This window comes from Phacochoerus africanus, chromosome 2, assembly GCF_016906955.1.
Source record: "Phacochoerus africanus isolate WHEZ1 chromosome 2, ROS_Pafr_v1, whole genome shotgun sequence".
Taxonomy (NCBI): domain Eukaryota; kingdom Metazoa; phylum Chordata; class Mammalia; order Artiodactyla; family Suidae; genus Phacochoerus; species Phacochoerus africanus.
In genome coordinates this window covers 183,689,905-183,708,562 of record NC_062545.1, presented here as the reverse complement: position 1 = coordinate 183,708,562, position 18,658 = coordinate 183,689,905, and positions in this window count along the sequence as shown.

Here is an 18,658-nt window from a genome sequence, read left to right as displayed (position 1 = left end):
TTAGGGGTTTTGGGGGTTTTTTGGTTGTTACTGATGTTGGTTTTGCTTTTTGGGCTGTATATGTGGCATATGGAAGTCCCCAGGCTAGGGGTCAAATCAGAGCTGCAACTGCTGGCCTACGCCACAGTCAGAGTAACACAGGACCCTGATCTTTAACCCACTGAGTGAGGCCAGGGATCAAACACACATCCTCATGGATAATAGTTGGGTTCGTTACTGCTAAGCCACAAGGGGAATTCCTATTTTTTTGGGGGGGTTTTTTGGTAGACTTCTTGATGATGGCCTAGTTATTTTACTGTGTCAATGGGCAGAGAGGAAAGAGGAGCAATAATGTCAAAGGCTTACAGTTGAGGATGAGGTAAGCCATCTGTTACAGGATGAGGGTAATTAGCATGGTGTTGGCACAGCCCCTCCCACTCTTTACCCTTTTGCTCACTTGGCTTTTTGGAGCCAGAGAGTGTGGGAAGTAGAAACAGAGGGGGACACAGGATTTGCACTAGTCAATCTCCTGTATTTCCTTTGACATTTTTCAAGAGTTCCATAGGGTTTGGATGGCTTTTCAGCTACTTTCCCCTCTAACTGTTCTTTGTTTAAATGCGGCATGGGGCAGAGCCTGGAAGGCGGGGCTTCTGGTTGTTTCCTCCTAATTCAAAGTGATCTCAGCCATAGCTGAAACTTTGCAGTATTTTGTTTGAACAATTTTTTTTCAACCCTTGCCTAGTCTGAACACCAGGTCACATGTCATGTGACCTGGTGAACACCACAAGGGTGAATGCTGGGCCTTACTTGCTTTGTACTCTAACCACAGTGCTTAACACATAGTAGTTGCTAAAATTCTTGTTAAAATAAGGAAAGGGTATTTTCTAGGGTGAGTGATAAGCCCACAATGTGGAAAAAGCTTCCAACCTTAAATAGTGGAGGTCTTAAGAATTTCATAATCCAGATCTTTTTTTTTTTTTTTTTGTCTTTTTGCCATTTCTTAGGCCACTCCCGCGGCATATGGAACTTCCCAGGCTAGGGGTTGAATCAGATCTCTAGTCACCGGCCTACATCAGAGCCATAGCAACGCCAGATCCTTAACCCACTGAGCAAGGCCAGGGATCAAACCCGCAACCTCATGGTTCCTACTTGGATTTGTTAACCACTGAGCCATGATGGGAACTCCCATAATCCAGATCTTAAATAGGATTTCTATTCATTCCTAGAACTGGATGGGCATCTTCACTTTGAAAGTAACATATGACTATTTGTTTTCAAGCTAGATATTGGCATGGGGCAGAATTGAGACACCTCGGCCATCCTTGAGCAAAGAGCGGCACTCCCACACTGGTTCCCTCCTGAAGTACAGTACTTTATCAAGAATGTACTGGAGCTGGGCTATGATGCTATTAATGAAACTGACATCCTAGTCAGATAGCTGTGAACATAACTTGAAGGCAGAAATATATATATTTTGGCTGCAACCACAGCATGCAGAAGTTCCTGGGCCAGGGACTAAACTCCCACCACAGCAGTGACAATGACGAACCCTTAACCCACTAGGCTACCAGGGAACTCCCAGAAATAGAGGTTTTAAGATCAATTGCACTTTCAGCCAGTGATGCTAAGAAATCTCTTCACTGTAGAATATTTAATAGGCAATTCATCATCCATTCGCCATTTAGAAAATATTACAGAAGAAAATATTCAGATAAATTTGGACCCAATCTATCTTTTCCGGTGGTATCCCTATATAAGAAATTCTTACAATTCAAAACAGGGGTAGGAGTTCCTGTCATAGCTCAGCAGAAACAAATCTGACTAGTATCCATGAGGACACAAGTTCGATCCCTGGCCTTGCTCAGTGGATTAAGCATAGGCATTGTGGTGAGCTGCAGTGTAGGTCACAGATGTGGCCTGGATCTGGCATTACTGTGGCTGTGGCATAGGCCAGCAGCTGCAGCTCTGATTCCACCCGCAGCCTGGGAACCGCCACATGTTGTGGGTGCAGCCTTAAAAAGACAAATGACAGTAACCACAACAAACTAGAGGTGTAGCATAATAATTAGATATGTATAGCATTTAATTCACATCTTTCCACTATCCACCAGGCCTGTGGGGATTAATAGACAAAAAGTCACGTTTCAGTGGAGTCAGTTGAAAGAAGGATTTCAGAGAAATAACAGGTACCAGGTAAATCCCATTAATAAGGCAGAGTGTGACCTATTTGTTAAATGCCATTTTGAGGCGGGGGGCTATAAAACAGTAGTTTTCAGTGTTGGCTGCACATTAGAGTCATTTTTTTTCTTGTTTTTTTTTTTAAGTTAAAAAAAAAATAATGTATAGTTGATTTACAATGTTGTGTTAATTTTCCTGTTTTTTTTTTAAATTTTTACTTTGTATTATAATATGATATATGTTCGGTGAAGAGCACTGATTTTAAGTGGAAATCTTAATGAATTTTTACAAGCACACCTACCTGTGTACACTGTCAGATAGGACACAGAACATCTAGCACCCCAGAAAGCTCCCCAGGGGTAAACACTCTCCTGACTTCCATCACCATGGACAAATTTTGCCCACTCTTAAACTTCGTGAAAATAAGATAATACAATATGTATTCTTATGCACCTCTTTTTCTTTTATTGAATATAATGTCTATGTGATTCATCAATGTTGTGTGTAGTTTGCACTTTTATGTTATATATAATACATATTACAAATGCTGCATACTTCAACATATGAATATATAACGGTTTATTCATTCTGCTATTTGGCTTTTTTTCAGGGTGAGGCAAATAGATCTGTTTACATAAGCATGGAATATCTCTGGAAGAAATTTAAAAATTGCTCTGGAAAGGGAAACTGAGTGACTATAGGGCAGAGATGAGACAGAAATTTACTACCTACTTTCAACTCTTTGTAACTTAATTTTGTACAGTGTATCTGCTATATATACTACATATAAATTAAGCAAACATTTTATTTAAAATTAAGTCTTTCTTGTGTCTTGACTTTGGAAATTCATTCTACTCTGGATGGACATTTTGAGCTGTTTCCAGTTTTTGGCCATAATGAATAAAGCTTCTGTAAATTGTATGTGTCTTTTGGTGCTATATACACCAAGTTCTCTTTGGCATATACCTAGCAGTGTAACTGCTGAGTTATAAGGAAAGTACATACCTAGCTTTAGTAGATGCCGCCCAACATTTTCCAAGATGGCTGCATTAATTCATATTCCTACGAGCAGTGTATGAAAGTTCCAGTTGTTCTGTATCTTCTCTGTATCTTCTCCAGTTGTTCTGTATCTTCTCCAACAGCTGATATTATCCAGTTTTTAAAATTAGAGTTTAGGGGGCATCACAGGGTACCATCCCCAGAGAATCTTGTGTGATTCTCCCAGGGCAGAACTCAGGGACTGGTACTTTTGGAAGTTCTCCCAGGTTATTCTAATGTGCAAGCCAAGGCTGAGAACCACCCACTAGAATTACGTCCTAAGTTGGCTGGATATACCTAGAGAACTTCAAAGGGTATAGGTTCTTGGGTCCTACCACAGACCTACTAAATCACATTTTTCCAAAGGAGAACCTGTGGTTTTAACTAGTTCCTGACGGTGATTGGCATGCAACTAGCCCTTAGTTAGGTAACCATAGATTTAAGACATGTGCATTAAGAAATTTAGCTACATTTTTTTTCCAGTTGAGAAAGACACACATAGTAAAAAGCAAACAAAAAACAAAAACAGGAGTTCCTGTAGTGGCTCAGTGGAAATGAATCTGACTAGCATCCTTGAGGATGCAGGTTCGATCCCCGGCCCCGCTCAGTGGGTTAAGAATTCCTACATTGCTGTGAGTGTGAGTTGTGGTGTAGGTTGAAGATGCAGCATGGATCCCGAGTTGCTGTGGCTGTGGTGTAGGCCAGCAGCTATAGTTTCAATTCGACCCCAGCCTGGGAACCTCCTCATGCCGAGGCTGCACCCCCCAAAAAAAAAGACCAAAAATCCCCCAAAAAACAATTCATTTACATACACAATGGAAAGTAAGTCTTCATCCTAACCTAGACCTTTAGTGACCCACCAAAGATGCAACTGTATTGTTGAGGTTCATGTTCTGTGTGTACTCCTCTCAAGCTGAACATATTATACTTGTTAGGGCCCTTTATGTTGCAAGCGATTGAAAACTGCATACTGGCTTCAATTTTAAAAACAAAACTTGGAAAGAATCGATTCATATAACTGAATAGTTCAGATTTATCCCTGGTTTCAGGTACACTAAGATCCAAAGAATCAAACTCTCAGTCTTGGTTTTTCACACATTTTAGCTTTTTCTTTATCATCAGGCTCATTCCCTTCATGGTAGGAGAATAGCTACAGCAGTTTTTGACCCCAGAACTTCACTTCCCAACACCGAGGCTGCCACCATCTTCCAGTTTCTTTTCTACAAATCTTAATTATTCACTCTGGCTCATTGGCCTGAGTTGGGTCACACACTCCTTCCTGAACTAATCATTGTGGTCAGAAAAGATGGAAGCTGGTGATTGGCTTAAGCCATTTCCTCAGAGCTGAAGACTAGGTCACTTTACTAAAATATGTGACTCCAAATGTGAGTGCTTCTCCCAAAGGAACATCAAGTGATTCTTCTCCGCAGAGTAATAACGGTTAATACTTAATACCAATTATATATATCTGTATACTCTAGAATTAATCGAAAGCCCATTTGAGACAGCATGTCGAGAGAAGTTGTCCCACAGAGTCTGGCCTAACCCTAAAAGGTCTCCATAAGGTTTGTTGTATTGTCTTCTTTCCGCTTCTCTTAATAGTAAGGAGGTGGAGAATATGCTCGCAAGCAGAAGCTGTGGGTTATTTTGGAGATAGGAAAGGGCTGGTTTTGAGCATGTTCTCAAGAGCAAGCATGTCCTCACTCTTATAGCCAACTCTCAGATCTTATTACCCCAACCTAGAAATGAATTTGATGAATTTTACTTTATTCTTGATTAACAAACATTCACTTTTTTTTTTCTTTTTATGGCTGTATCTATGGCATGTGGAAGTTCCTGGGCCAGGGGCTGATTCAAAGCTGCAGCTGCCAGCCTATGTCACAGGCACAGCAACACCACTGGATCCAAACCACGTCTGTGACCTATACTGCAGCTTGTGGCAACATGGGATCCTTAACCCAATGAATGGGATCAAGGATGGAACCTATGTCCTCACAGAGACTACTTTGGGTTCTTAACCTGCTGAATCACAATGGGAACTCCTAGACATTCACTTTCTGAAGCTGTGGAATTGGGCTAGCTTCCTTAACAGATGTCTGTTTATACACATACTCTAGAATAGCCTAATCATTGAGGGTACTGGCTGCGGGGTTAGTACAATAACTGTGTGATGTTAAGGGTTAGACTTACAGTTAGTTCCATTTAGCTCCTAGAGACCACATGCTCTTCTGGGCACCTTTAGTTAGGGCCAATTCCTCCTTAAGATTATCCATTAGAGGATCATGGACCTCCTAGTCCAATGATAATGCTGGCCAGAGCTGTAACTGAGCAAGGCAAAAGGCTGTTTATTCTGAGTGGTCGACGCATGTCCTAGGACTCTCCTACTTAAGACTCATGAACAATACTAAAATTGAAAGATTTTTATAAGCAATCCTAAAAATGGTTCCCTTCCCATTTCTATTTACAGTTTATGGCTGGTATGATAGATATTGTCTAAAATTGGAGCAAATGTTTTACTGGTTTAAATAGATTAATGAACAGTTTTCTTTGGAGGGGTGGTAACCGTACTGAAAACTGATGTGTGTACAACAAACTTCCCTATATGCATTTTATATTACCTGCTCATTTTTGTATCATAATCCCTTAGACAGACATAACTTATTCCAGCTGACTCTATCACTACTATTATTACAATTAAGGAATATTATTATTAATTTATTTTTTTCCTATCTTAACAGTGGGAATCCTCTTTTTTCCCAAACACTAATCTAGAGCTTTCCAAAAGTATTCTTGCTTACTGACAGTTTCAAAATATTTTCAGCCTATCTTGCCTTTCTTCTAAGACAGTTTCCAACATCCTTCAAGGGGCTCTGGCTCCTTTTAGTGGAAAGCAGTGAAATGGGTCAGAACATGCAGTCAATGCTACATTCTGGACATGATCATGACTTTTGGTTGCAGAAGTGACAGTATCAAAGCAGCAACGTACCAGAGAGCATGGCTCTCCACCTGGGTGGATTTGTCCTCCAGGAGGCATTTGGCAGTGTCCAGGGACATTTTTGCTCATCATGACTGGGGCTGGGGACTTTATTACTGGCATCTAACACACTGAGGGCAGGGATGTTGCTAAATATCCTTCAGGACAGAGGACAGCCACCACCACCAAGAATTATCTGGCTCCAAATGTCAATAGCGTCAAGGTTGAAAATCTTTGCCATAGAGCATTTGCTCATGTGGATGCTTTCAACATACCTGCTCTGGGTCCCTCTCAATTTTTTTTTTAATAATATCTTCAGAGGTAAGTTTTAAAATTTTCTATATACTCACAAATACATACACATGATTTATATATATTCCTCTCAAATTTGACATTTTCTATTACTCATCAACACACCAAATCCTGTATTTGAATTACAGTGCTGCCCAGAATGGCAGAGACTATCTCTACACCCCATGAAAGAGCATTTATGGCTGCATTTAGGTTTTATGGTGACTAGTATGATTTACAAACAGAATACTTGGTGGAAACTTCATTGGGAAAGTGTGGTCATGCTTTTCTTTTTTCTCCTTTCTCTTTTCCTTCTTGACCCTCAGTTCATATGTCCAGAAATTAAATCCAAATAGCATAGAGTTGATGATCTGTTTGCTACCAGCTGTCAGAAAAGGAGAACAAAGCCCAACCTCTCCCTCAGGACACCATGGCAATCTTAAGGGCAGGCAGCCCTACAATGACAAGAAGAGCCCCTGTTATAGAACCCATGATTATAAGTTTCTGTTCATAGGGTCTACCTTTCTTTCCCTCCTTACTTTTTTTGTTTTGTTTTGTTTTTTGTTTTTAGGGCCATACCTGTGGCATATGGCAGTTCCCAGGCTAGGGGTTGAATCGGAGCTGCAGCTGCAGGCCTACACCACAGCCACAGCCATGCCAGATGCAAGCTGAGTCTGCAACCTACACCACAGCTCATGGCAATGCTGGATCCTTAACCCACTGAGCGAGGCCAGGGATTGAACACATCTTCATGGATACTAGATGGGTTTGATACTGCTGAGCCACAATGGGAAAGTCCAATAGGGTCATTCTTTTTTCATTCACTCCTTAGTTTTTGAGAATTTTGGGGAAATAGAACATACATAAGGGAGCATGTACATGTCATAAGTGTGTGACTTGATGAACTTTAAAAACCTGATTGCATCTACATGGCTAGCACCTAGACTGAGACTAGCTCTGTGACTCACAACCAGAACCTCCTTTTCCTCCCTTTTGGTCACTAACCCCCCAACCAAGAGTCACTCTAACAACTTCTAACAGCATAGATTAGATTTTATTATGTAAATAAATTGAGTCACACAGGACATACTCATTTGTGTCTGGTGTCTGCCACCCAACATTATATTTGTGGATTCGCTCACATGCTTGTTTGTAGACCCCTCAGTCTCAGTGCTGTGTGGTATTACAGTGTCCACATAGACCACACTATCCGTCATATGGCGGATGAACATTTATGCAGTTTCCATCTGGGGGCTACTTCAAAGAGTGCTGTTAGAAACTTTTTTGTAAACATCTTTTGGTGAACATATGTAACACATGAAAGCATTGCTGTTGGCTCCTAGGAGTGGAATTTCTGCGTCATAAATAAGCACATGTTTCACTTTACTATAATATGCCAAACAGGTTTCTAAAGTGGTCCTGCCAATTTACAGACCTCTCATTAATGTCAAAGAGTTCCATGTGCTCCACAGTATCACCAGCACTTGATATTTTCCATTTTTTTTTTCTTTTTAGCTAAAATCATGGGTGGATTGTGGTATTGCTGTGTGGTTTCAATTTGCACTTTCCTTATGATGAAGGCAATGGAACATCCTTTCATATATTGTTTGGCCATTTAAATATTTTTTGTGAGATGTCAACTTCCTATCCTTTATTTTTAAAATCCTATGGGTTTCCCTTCTCCATTCTTTTTTATTTTCCTTACTATGTAAAGACTTCCTCCTTCTTCTTGCTCTAACCCCTAGGGAGTCTTTATAACATTCGAATTTTTAGGGTAACATTCTTTCATTTTATTTTTGAGCCTGTGCTAATACATCCTTGGGTCATTTTTTAATGAGGAGTATTTTATTTTAATGGTTTAGTGTTAGGGCACTAAAGATATAAAATAAGGGACTCTTTTTCCTTCAGAAACTTAAAATGTAGAACTATAATCTACTAGGCAAAGAAAGGCTTGTTCAAAAGGTTGTCTTTCTGGCAGATAGATTAATTTGAAATGTGTTAAAATGCACATAAAGACTTTTTTGGTGAATGCATACAAGACTAAGATTACAAGGTTCCTTTCTAACTCAGAAAGCTGACATAGAATGATAGACTTACAGACATAAAGAATAGACTAGCGGTTGCCAGAAGTGGGGGAGGAGAACAGAATAAAAGGGATCAAAGGCACAAGGCTCTGGTTTAAGAAAAGTTCTAAGGATAAAAAGAACAGCATAGTGACTATTATTAACAACACCGAATTGTATACTTGTAAGTTCCTAAGGGAGTAGCTCTTAAAGCCTGTCACAAGAAAAAAAAATATTGCAACTATGTGCAGTGATGTTAATTGAGCTTATTGTGGCCATCATTTCACAACAGGTACAATGTTGAATCACTAGCTGTCCACATTAAACTTATACAATGTCACCTGTCAATTATACCTCAGTTTAAAATGAAAATCCTGGAGAGGGATCAAGATGGTGGAGGAGTAAGACTTGGTGCTCACCTTCTCCCACCAAAAAAAATCTACATGTAGAATGATTTGCACAGAACATCTACCGAATGCTGGCAGAAGACCTTAAATCTCCAAAAAAGGCAAGGAACCCTCCACATAATTGGGTAGAACAAAGTAAAAGAGAGAGAGAAGGAATCAGGATGGGGACTAGCACTCCTGAGAAGGAGCTGTGAAAGAGGAAAGGAATCTACACCCTGGGAAGCCACCTCACCAACAAGGAGATCAGCTGAGACAGAGGAACTTCAAAGTCGGGGAGAAAAGCACAGCAGCTGGACTGAGGAGATCAAGGCAGAGCAAGAGCTGAACAGACCATTGGTACCACCTCCCCTGGACACCACAGCCTGAGACACTGGGGCAGGGGCTGGGTGCTGAGTCTCAGGCTCTGGAGGTCAGTTCCAGGGAGAAGTCTAGGGTTGGCTGTGTGGAGTCAGCCTAAGGGGCTAGGGAGCAGTGAAACAGGGGCTGGGGAATGGAACACCACAGCTGAGGGAACCCGGGAGGAGGTCTGGGCCTGCAGGGGAAGCAAGGTGCCATTGTTGGGGAGGATGAGAGGAGGAGGGGTGGGCCACCATAAGAATATCTTTCCCTGCACACTGCAGACTCTCAGAGAGCAGGGCACCTCTGTTGCAGGCTACGGGTGGTGAGCCATGCCACTTACGTGGGCTGCAGGAAACAGAATGCCCCTTGTGGGGGCTATGGGTGGCCAGGCACCTCTTTCAAGGACTAAGGGAAGTGGGGGCTAAGCGTGATGTGGCACCTCTTGCCTGGTCTAGAGGCAGTGGGGGCAAACCACGGCAGTCACCTCAGACATCAGGGGTCCATGAACAGGCATCACCTGTGGCCCCAGTCACCTTAGAGGTTAGCACATTGGCACGCAGGAGGGCACTGCCACCGAGCACCACCAGTTCTTGCTCTCACTCCCCTGGGAATGCACATGCCCTGCTGCTGCCACTGCCACCACTGCCAAACACTCTGGGCACCACCTATAGATAACTGTTACTTCCTAGGGCCCTGCAACTAGGAGCAGCCTGTGCCATCTTCCCGCAGGTCCTTGCCATTGCCAAGGGCCCAGCAACCAGGCACTGGCTACTAGCCCTGCCCATTGCCTCCATCACACAGCACCCTAAAAATAAACAGTAAGCCCTCACAAAATACCCAAGGGCCTTTGTGCATATAAATAGCCCTCTAAGACCCAGCAAGTGTTCCCTAAACTCAGAGAATAAGAAAAATAAAGGCAAAATGAAGAAGCTCAGGAACCATTCCCACTTAAAAGAACAGGAAAAGTGACCCGAAGGAGCAGAAAATGAAACAGACCTCTGCATTCTAACAGACACTGAGTTCAAAAAGAAGATAGTGAAAATACTGAAGGAATTAAGAGTGACTAAGAAGGAATTAAGAGCAATATGAACAGTAATGCAGATTCTGTTCTGCATTAGAAAGGAACTAGAAAAAATAAGGAGGAGCCAAGAAAAATTAGAAAATTCATTTGCAGTGACACCGCTGAAGAACAGAATGAATAATGCAGAGGAATGAATTAGTGACTTGGAAGTTAGAATAATGGAAATCACACAATCAGGACAGCAGACCGAAAACCAAATGAAAAAACATGAGAGCTATATAAGAGATCTATGGGATAATATAAAGTGGGCCAATCTATTCACGTTAGGGATTCCAGGAGGAGAAGAAAAAGAAAAGGGTATTGAAAATAATATTTGAAGAAATTATGGCTGAAAACTTTCCAAATCTAAAGGAAACAGATAGCAAGATACAGAGGGTCCCAAACAAGTTGAACCCAAACAGGCCCACACCAAGACATATTATTATAAAAATGACAAAAGTTAAAGAGAGGATTCTAAAGGTACCAAGAGAAAAACCAAGCATTAATTATAAGGGAACCCCCATAAAGCTATTAGCTGTTTTCTCTACATTACACTACAGGCCAGAAGAGAGTGGCAAGACATATTCAAAGTTCTAGAAGGGAAAAATTTTCAGCCTAGAATAGTCTACTCAGCAAGAATATCATTTAAAATAGGAGAAATAAAGAATTTCTCCAACAAACAAAAACTAAAAGAGAACGGCAATAACAAACCCATTCTAAAAGGAAATACTGAAAGGGCTTCTCTAAATAAAAAAGTAAGAAGAAATAGGATGGAGGAAATCACAATTGGAAAGCAATCACTTAATAAGTCAGTAGTATACAGATCTAAAAGAAAAAGAAAAAAAACCTATTGTAAAACTGACAATAAACACAAGAAACAGCAAAAGGACAAACATGAATATTTTAAAAAAGGACTTCAAAATCATAAAATGTTGGGAAGGAAAGTAAGAAAATCTAGACTCTTTTTTTTAGAAAGTATTTGAGCCTATATGACTATCAGGCTAAAGCAAGCAGATAGGAAGGGGTTAACATACTTGAAAAACAGAGCAACCACAGATCAAACCAAATATTACATTCACAAAAACTAAAAGAAGAGGACTCAAGCATAAAATAAAAGGAAATAATCCAACCAAAAAAAAAAACCAAAGGAGAAACATATAATCAACTGGAAAACAAGGTATTAAAATGGAAATAAATACATATTTATTAATAATTACCTTAAATGTCAATGGACTGAATGCTGCAATCAAAAGACACAGAGTGGCAGATTAGATAAAAAAGCAAGAGCCTACAATGTGCTGTCTGTAAGAGACTTACCTTAGAGTAAAGGACACATATAAATTGAAAGTGAAGTGGATGGAAAAAAATATTTCATGCAAATGGAAAAGAAAATCCCTCAACTGAAATAGGAAGATTTTTACATTGTTATAATATTTGTTTTTACTGACTTTTGATTTTTAATTCAATGAAAACTTCAAAATTATTCAGTGAATGAAAGGAAAAATAAAGCTGTTATTCTTCCCCGGCCCACATTACAGCCCAGTGGGAAAAAGCACTGAGTTCAGGCCAAAATCATGAAAACTTTCAATTAACTAATAATTGCTGGCATGTTTCCATTTAAATATCTTTGCCTCATTATCTCTGGTTACTTTGCAGACCTTTAGGTCATTAAAGCCTGCTTTTGAGACAAAAGCTATTCCTTCCCCAAAAGTCAGGGGAAAAATGAGTGATTAATGATATAAGTTAATTATCACAATCATTTTGGTTTAATTACTTAAAGTCCAGTGTTCTTCCTCCAACACACCTGAAAAAAAGCTATCCTCTAGCTATCAGAATTATACTGATGGAAATGCTGTAAAATTTGGTTTTGATGATTTTTGTACACACAAATGTAATAAAATTCATTAAGTAATAAAAAAAGAATTATACTGAGATCTGCAATTTTTCACTGAATTTAGAGCTCTCACATACACAAAGAGAAGAAATAGAGAGAATTTTAAGGCAATCCACATAAAAATTACTGTGGGTTGAAACATGACAACTTCTGCATAGATACACCCCTGCATATTTTCAAAAGATTACCTCTTTAATATTAACAATGGAATTTTTTTTTCCCCAGGGCCGCACCTATGGCATATGGAAGTTCCCAGGCTAGGGGTCGAATTGGAGCTGCATCTGTGGAGCCACAGCAACTCCACATCCATAACCCATTCACCAAGGCCAGGGATCAAAATGCATCCTCATGGATACTAGTTGGGTTTGTAACCCGCTGAGCCACAATGGGAACTCCCAACAATGGAATTTTTGTTTTCAATTAAGCAATTTTAATAATTCTTTTGAGACACCTTTGCCTAATGAACAATCATTCTTTAACCTTACACTCTTTGAATACTATGATTTGGGATACTATAATTTTATCATTTTAACCATTTTTAAGTGTACAACTCAGTGACTTTAAGTACATTCACACTGCTGTGCAACCCTAACACCATCCATCTCCAGAATGTTTTCATCTTCTAAAACTAAAACTGTTCCTATTAAACAGAAACCCCTAATATCTCCTTCTCCCGGCATTCTACCTTTTGTCTCTGTGAATTTGACTTCTCTACCTACCTCATGTAAGTGGAATCAAATCCTAGTTGCCCTTGGAGTTCCTATCTTGGCTCAGCAGAAATGTCTGACTAGTATCCATGAGGACACAGTTTCATTCCCTGGCCTCGCTCAGTGGGTTATGGATCCAGTATTGCCGTGGGCTGTGGTGTAGGTTGCAGATGTGGCTCAGATCCCCGAGTTCAAGCTTCAGCTCCCATCTGATCTCTAACCTGGGAACCTCCATATGCCATGGGTGTGGCCCTAAAAAGACAAAAACAAAAACAAAACACCTAGATGCCCTTTTGCAGCTGGCTTAATTCACTTCGAATAATGTCTTCAAAGTTCCTTCCTTTTGGAAGCTGAATAATATTCCATTGAGTGGATTTACCACATTTTTTAATCCATTCATCTGTCGACAGACATTAGATTGCATCTGCCTTTCAGCTACTGTGAATAATATTGCAATGAACACAAGGGTAAAAATATCTGTTTGAATGCCTGCTTTCACTTCTTTTCAAAGAAGTGAAGAGAATCTCAGAGTAGAATTGCTGGATCCTGTAATAATTCTATGTTTAATTTTTTGAGGAACTGCCATAGTGTTTTCCTCGGGGTCTATACCATTTTACATGGCCATCAGTAATGCACAAAGTAAACACTGTTTTATTTGTATTTTAAATACAAATCACCTTTGAATACCTTTTGTACAAATCCCATGACCCCTTGGCTGGCATTTGTCTGCCTGCCTGCCTACCTATCTATCTATCCATCTATCTACAGAGATACATAGAATGGAAACATTAATTTGCAACTGGTGGGAGCACCCTGAATCAGGAGGCAGTTTGGCAGATACCTAACTGGGCCCAATCCTGCTGTGGGTCTCTTATTCCTCTGAGTATCTGAGGCAGGTCATATGGGCAGAGAACTTGCCCTACCCTGCTCTGTCCCTGGTCCTGCTGACACTTTTAATTGCTCTGAGTGACAGAGATCCAGTCTCTTCCAGAGAGCTTTTCTGTGGGTTTATAACTGTTCTAGAGGTGGTCCCAAACAGCACTGCCCAGAATAGCTCTTTCTTTACAATTTACTTCATTCTTGACAATCTAGTGGAATTCTATGTTCCCCCTCCCTCAATTCTTCTAGTTAATTTAATCATGTGTTATTTTTGCCAGTGCTTGTCTGAGAATATGTCTACTGGGTTTCCCAGTCCCCAGAACTTACATACCCTAGGCAGGAAGCTGCTCTGAGAAACTTCCAGAAGGGGATCGTCACTATGATGCGTGCTTGTTAGTTGTAATTTTTGCGAACTCTGGAAGGGCAAGAGGGTTTTTTATACCTCAGTTATCTGGGCTGACAGACTGGCTTCTGTTTGCTGTGTAGAACTGACTTGTGTCCACTGGGGGTTGGGAAGAGGTGGTGGGAGAGATAGAGATAGAGGTGGCACAGGACTTTATCTCACAGGAGGCAGTGACCTCTCTGGAGTTGAGTCCTCATATCTATTTGAACTGCTGGAGCCTAAGGATTCTCCTGTGCCTTCTGAAAAGTCCTTCTTCCAAATAGGCCTGTGGCTTCTGTGCTGGATTCCTCTCCTCACAGCCTCTAAATGGTGGGTCCCTGGAGCCCTTAGCCCTCTTCTCTGCTATATTTACATTCATTCCCTAGGTGATTTCTACCAGTTCCACACACTAAATAAATCTGTAGGCTACTAACTGCAAAAAGAGTATCTCTAGTCTTGTCCTCTTCCTAAAACTCTACATTTGTTTATCCAACTGCCCACAGTATCTCAAATTGAAAATCTGAGAAGAATGTTGCCTTGAACATGCCTAAAATCAAACTCTTTATTTTTTCCACTCAAGTTCATGTTCACCTTCATCTGTCTTTCCTAGTCCAGTAAATGGCTCCATCATTTATTCAGTAGCTCAGGCCACAACTATTATTGTAATATTTGACCCTTCATTGTCAACAGTTATGTGCAATTTAATCTGCAAATCCCTGCCACATTTACCTTCAAAATACATCCGAAGGCCTACCGCTTTCACTTGCTTCACGGCTAACAATCTTCCCTGGGACCATCAGCTCCTCTTGGATTCCTGCGATGACCTTCTAACTGGTCACTCTGCCTCATGCTTGCTCCTCTATAGGCTAATCTCCACTAGGTTCCCAGGACTGATCTTTTAAAAATACTAATCAGATCATAACACCTCTGTTCTCATACTTCTAAGAGCTTCTCATTTTATTCCCAAAATAAAACTCAAAATCTTTGTTATGACGTGTAGGGCATGTAAGACCCTATATGACCTGTCTCCATCTCCGGCTGCCACTGTCATCTTATCTCTTACTGTTCTTTGCCCCCACCCTCTACCGCATCCACACTGGGCTTCTTGATGTTCCTTACCCCTGAAAATCTTTTTTTTTTTTTTTTTTGCATTGTAAATAGCAATTATTTTCCTACAGGAAAACAATCAGTCTAAAATAATTATTTTAAAAAATGAAAAAAAAATCAGGAGTCATTGAACAGGTTTCAATCTTTTGAGAGTACATAGAGGGACAGAATCTAAATGGCATTAGAAATAATGAAAAAATTCACAGTTGGCATAACAGTTTTTGTTGTATCTATATTTCAAATTCTACAAAGATGACAAAAATCAAAATAACAAATTATGACCAGTGATGCTTGAAAACTGTGAAAAGAATTATTCCATATCCACAATAATTAGAATTAAAATTAAGGTCATTTTAACCTATTTTTTTCCCACAACATTCTTTGTTATCTGGGCTTTATAATATCATCAAAATCAGAATAAAAAGTCAAGAATACTGCTGGTCATGGCCAAGAATTGCTTTAGGAGTTGCAATTCTCTTGCTGCTTTTATTTTAAGCAAGTAAAAGAATTTGTGTTATTTCTTAAATTCTAAAAGTTGTTCTCAATCATGTCTGTTCTATAAAGTTTACAAAGAAAAGTCTAGTTTCTTTATCAAATATGCAAATGTTTGTTTTCATTTAATGTGGTCAATTGAGAGTTTTCTGCAAGAAGGAACTGTTGTATGAATCAGTTCTGATGCTTCCACATTTCTTATTGTTTTTGGTCTCAGTATGTCTTTTAAAGCCTGTGGCGCAATCATTCTCCAGAAAATCTATGTTGCGCACCCTCAGAATCTTATAACTTGCTTTCCTTTAAGTCGGGAACACTCTTCCCATAGTTTTTATTTTATTTTATTTTATTTTTATTTATTTATTTGTCTTTCTGCCTTTTCTGGGCCGCTCCCATGGCATATGGAGATTCCCAGGCCAGGGGTCTAATCGGAGCTGTAGCCGCCGACCTACACCAGAGCCACAGCAACGCAGGATCCAAGCAGAGTCTGCGACCTACACCACAGCTGACAGCAACGCCGGATCCTTAACTCCCTGAGCAAGGCCGGGGATCAAACCCGAAACCCCATGGTTTCTAGTCAGATTCGTTAACCACTGAGCCATGACTGGAACTCCTTCCCATGGTTTTTATATGGCTCATTCCCCCACTGGGTCCAGGTCTCTGCTCAGATGCCAGCTTCTCTGAGAGGCCTTTTCTCACAACCTTATGTAGAATATCACCCTCCAACAGGACTATAGATGGTACTCTATGAAATCGTCAAAAATGGTAGAATAGTGTCAATTACAATTGTTTCAGTGCACACATACAAATAACATTATTGTACTTACCTGTCATGCTTCATATGCTTACCGGGTTATTGTTGATTTATTGGCTTATGGTCTGTCTGCTCCCTGGGAGCATAAGCTATTTAGAAGGCAGGGACCTGGGTTGCTCACCTCTATACGGTACCTAAAACAAGGAGGCATTCACAGATCATGGGCTGTACACTTCTTCCATCTCTTGCCTTTTGGTATGTTAAGCTCATTAAACTGCTCTCTGCGAAGGCATTTTTGGAGGCCAGTTCCCTTCACTCCTCATCCAGAGCCACCCTCTTATATCCCCAGGATTTTATTTTTGAAATCCCACCTTTCCCTTTCTGACTGTCTGGTTAGAGGATTTGACTGCCCTTAACTCCAGGCTTCTGAGAGCTGTGCTCTGACATTTAGGACTCATGTCAGAGCCTCCCCAGAACTGCTTTTCTTGGGCATTTTAATCCCCCACGTGAAAGACACTCCCTGATTCCCAGGGCCCCAGGTTCCTCTATTCCTGCACTAATGATCAGTTCTTCCTGGAAGGTCAGAATTAAATCTATCAGAAAAGTTCCTTTTGTTTCTTCCTCTTCCTCTGTAAAATGAAATTATCAGCAAGACACGGTCAAAAATATATCATGTGTTCTGCTTTTATGCACATGAGATTTCCAGCTGGAACTCAGAGGGATGGTAAGTTCCCATTATTGCTATGACTTGCAAATGTGTCAATTCTGTGATCTTTTTGGGAACAAATTAATCCAAGCTCCATCTTACTTAGCTGAGGCTATTGTATTCACGTATGGTATGCCAGGTGCTTTCCAAACCATTTCCCAGTGGGTGGAATCTCCAATCATCAATGTGACAATGTAGAGAACTTTTCTTCCAAAATGTACCTGAAGACTGTACCTTGAGTTCCTAGTTACACTTGATTCAAAGTGATTTTTGAGCATCAGTGTTAATGACCCTTGTTAAAGAGGGTAAGTTAGACTTTACTCAGGACCATCGTGAGGGTGCAGGGACCACAGCAATGGGATTTTTCAGAGGAAGACAAGAGACTGGGCTCAAGGCAAGTGGAAATTTCTAGCAAAGAACTGGGGGTGGGAGGATTGTCACTGGATGGAAAATTACTAAGAGGAAACATTAGAGGTGAAAGGGGTTCCTGCTCAAGTGACCTAGGATTCTGCTGTAAGCAGGCCAGGGTGATGGGACATAACCTGGGAGATGGTGGAGGATGAGGAAAGTGGATCAGATATCAGGGTCAGGGTGGGGATGGTGAAACTGGCTTAGTAGAGTTCTTGGTAACACTGGATTTTACAAGGCAGTGCACAGATGGCTAGGAGGAGTTCAGGAGCTTTAATAAAGTTTGATCAGGCAGAGAATCTTTGTCTCCAGGTTGCCAATGGGAGTGGACATGGAGGAATAACACAGAATGAAAATCAAAGGCCTAGATTTGGAGTCAGACATACTGGTTTTTGATCTTGTTGCTCTTCTGTGCAGCAGTCAGCAGCCAAACTAGTAATTTTAACAGAAAAGAATTTAATAGAGGTCATCGGTTTAAAAGGGTCTCAGAGACAGAAAAGGTAAAAAGGAAACACGGGGACACCAGAGAGATAGTAACTTTAGGAAGCAGCTCCTGCCCCCCAAGGCTGGTGGAGCAAAGCAGAGAGAATGAGGATATTGGAACCCGGGAGCCTTTTATAACTAGGACCCAGACCCCTGTGAAAGGGGTCCCAGTTGACTGATGCCAGTATTTTCTGAGGGGCTGCTTCCAGGAAAGTGAAAAATGACTGCTGGTGAGGCAAAAAACCATGACTGGAATGATGCTGACAGTACCGGGAATCGAACAGGATGAAGACAGTCTCTTCTCCCTCATCCAGCCTTAGACTCTCCTTCTCACCTGCCAACCAAGAGCCACAGACAAAGCAGAGTCTGGGTTTGCAGAGTCCCAGTCTTAGTACCACAGGGCAAGTGAGAGCTTTTGAAACAGAAAGTGCTTAATTACCGGTTTAATGGCCTTACATAAATGACATAACATCTCTCAGTCTCAGTTCCTCTGCCTGCATAATGGGGAGCAATGCCTCCA